Genomic DNA, 3,438 nt, shown 5'->3' with positions numbered 1-3,438 from the left:
GGGCATTGGTCGACTCGACAGAGACATGGATTGCTATGTTCGCTCGATCGATCTACGCGTTTGTCGAAGGAAACGGGCCGGCCCACAGCTTGGCCAACTAGGTGTAAACGTGCCTGGCCTGGTACGGCCCATAAAGGCCCATCTATAAATGGGGCGTGCCATGCCGGCATGTGGGCTTCGGGACGTCCTATATGCCGAGCTGGTCGGTGCGGGAGAACGCACCGCACACACCCCGGGCGTATATGGGCTCGGCCCATTTAGTTGATCTCCGTTCGGGATGAACGTACCGTTTCGCTATTTTAGTTGATCGTCGTTCGGATAAACGTATCGTTTCGCTATTTTACCGTTCGGGATTGATTTTCTTTCAGTCCAAATTAAAAATATTCGGACTGTTTTTTAAAAATCGATCGTTCGGAACTGTTCCGGCTAAATTTAACTTAATTTCTACCATTCGGGACTGTTTCGTCTTATAATCTATAAAATATCTCCAAAACCAAGAAATTCGAATAACAACAACTCCAGACAAGTATTAGACACGTATTTGAGAGGATCTGTTCTTAAGAACATTTTATAGATTATAATACATTGAACAAAAATAGTTTTTTTTGCATGAACAAAAAAAATCATACATTGAACAAAAAAACAAACCATGAACATATTATTGGCAAAAACTGGATTATCTACCCGAGAAAAAAAATAAAAACTAAGAAATGAACGAATTATTCAAAAAACATGAACTTATTATGCCAATGAATGGATTCTTGGCATGAACTGATAATTCTTTTATTTTTTTCATAAAAACAAAAAAATGTCGTTAAGTTGCTATTATTGTGTAAAAGTTTAGTCGAACATGAACGAACTATTTTGCATGAACAAAATCGTACCTTAAAAAAATAAAAAAGACATGAACGGATTCTTGACATGAACAGATTCTTGGCATGAACGGATTCTTGGCATGAACGTATTTTTAACATGAACATATTTTTGGCATGAACGGATTTTTGGCACCTTGAACAAAAAATCAACCATGAAACGGATATTTCTCAAAAACCGAAATAGCTACCCCAGACAAAATAAAAAAAGAAGTAAGACATGAACAGATTATTCAAAAACATTAACTTAATCCTGTCATGAACGGATTTTTGGCATGAACGGATTTTTGGCATTAACCAAAAAATCCTACCTTGAACAAAAAAAACAACCATGTATGGACTATGGGCAAAAACCGAATTAGCTACCCCAGACAATAAAAAAAGAAATAAAAAACATGAACCATAAAAGATTTTTATTTTTGGCATGAACGGATTTTTAGCATGAACGGATTTTTGACATGAACCAAAAATCCTACCTTGAAAAAAAAACCATGAACAGATTATTGGCTATAAACGGAAAAAGCTACCCCAGACAATAAAATAAGAAGTAATACATGAACGGATTATTCAAAAAAAAATTAACTTATTCCTTCATGTATGAATTTTTGGCATGAACGGATTTTTTGCATGAACAAAAAAATCATACATTGAACAAAAAAACAAATCATGAACATATTATTGTCAAAAACTGGATTAGCTACCCCAGATGTGCATCTTACTCCATGCAAGATTATTGGCAAAAAACGGAAAAAGCTACCCCAGACAATAAAGTAAGAAGTAATACATGAACGGATTATTCAAAAAATTAACTTATTCCTTCATTTATGAATTTTTTGCATGAACGGATTTTTTTGCATGAACGGATTTTTGGCATGAACCAAAAAATCATACCTTGACCTTGAACAAAAAAACAACCATGAACATATTATTGGCAAAAAATCGGATTAGCTACCCCGGAAAAAAATTAAAACTAAGACATGAACGAATTATTCAAAAAACATGAACTTATTCTGCCAATGAATGGATTCTTGGCATGAACGGATAATTCTTTTACTTTTTGCATAAAAACAAAAATGTCGTAAGTTGCTATTTTTGTGTAAAAGTTTAGTCAAGCATGAACGAACTATTTTGCATGAACAAATTCCTAGCTTAAAAAAATAAAAAAGACATGAACGAATTATTTTGCATGAAAAAATTCCTAGCAAAGTAATACATGAACGAATTATTCCAAAAAAATGAACTTATTCTGCCAAATGAACGAATTTTTGTGATGAACAGATTTTTGACATGAAAACGGGGGAAGCTGTTGTTGAAGTGTATGATCTTCTCCTTGTGCTGCAAAAACTTTGCTTCACCATGTGAAGTGTGGCCTGCAAGCCACTGTAGGAGATTCATAGGAACCATAAGGTGATCAGGGAGCTTTAGCAGATTGTCCAGATCATGTTTTGTAATGAAAGACCTCTGCATAGGATTAAATTTCTTCACTGCTTTCATGTATCTGAGTGTCGAAAATCTTGATTGAATGGAGGGCTTGCATTGCGGTTCAATGTACGTGACGTTGACTACAAAAAAAAGAAATGAAACAGATAAATTATGCTACGGAGTAGGTCATAATTAAAATACAAATTGAGAAACTATGATATTGCATAAGAGCAAAAATTTCAGAAAAAATAGATAAACTATGCTACTGCATATCAGAAATTGGAAAACTTTGATTGAAATCATACTTCTTTCAAAAACAAAAACTAAAACATCCAGAAAATGCACATGTGGTGTCGTATCAAAAACAAACTAAATGATCCAGTTATAAAGTTTCAAAGAGAACTACCACCCTTTGCTAGATTTAGAAGTCAGAACAAAAGTCTTAATATCAAGTGCTAGCATCATGAAAATGGATTTTAGAAAGAATTACACATCCGGCGAATCCCCCTGCTACAGTTCCTTACAGAACTAAAACAGTGAATCTACGATACAGTTGAACCAAATAGCCCCTTTCATATGAAAAACAATAAAAGCCTTAAAAGGGAGGGGATTCTGGGTAGTGGTGTTTAAAGTTTTATTGGCTGGTGTATATCAGAAACTCAATTCGGCTCCCGCGTGCGTATGATCCCTCTACCATAAAAACATATTTCCAAGTGTTAAAAAAATTTGAAAAAAAAATTTACATGTACATCTCCATAATATATGTGTATTCGTCAAGTTTCACGAAAAAATGATATTTTTTGTAGTCTAAACGAAAAAGAGAAAATTTATCTTGTGACAAGTCTTTGTTTCAGCACCAAATTTTGTCTTTTTTACACACGCCACATGATATGTCGATTTTTCATGAAACGACTTTGTGAGCGCGTAGCACATGAAGATGTACGTGCGAAATTTTTGTTTCAATTTTTTTGATATTTTAAAATATGTCTAACATGTATTTTAAAATAAAGGGAGCATATGCTCCCATGTGCCAAAACATCACTCCCGGTGTATATGACATAAAAACTTCTATATGGACAAGACTATGCAGGGAGCAAAAGGTCGAAGGTTCCACCCAGATCCTATCTTCATATAGATTCGAGTT

Source organism: Lolium rigidum, chromosome 1 (assembly GCF_022539505.1).
Source record: "Lolium rigidum isolate FL_2022 chromosome 1, APGP_CSIRO_Lrig_0.1, whole genome shotgun sequence".
NCBI classification, from domain to species: domain Eukaryota; kingdom Viridiplantae; phylum Streptophyta; class Magnoliopsida; order Poales; family Poaceae; genus Lolium; species Lolium rigidum.
The sequence above is the reverse complement of the archived record's forward strand: the minus strand, read 5'-3'. Positions refer to the sequence as shown.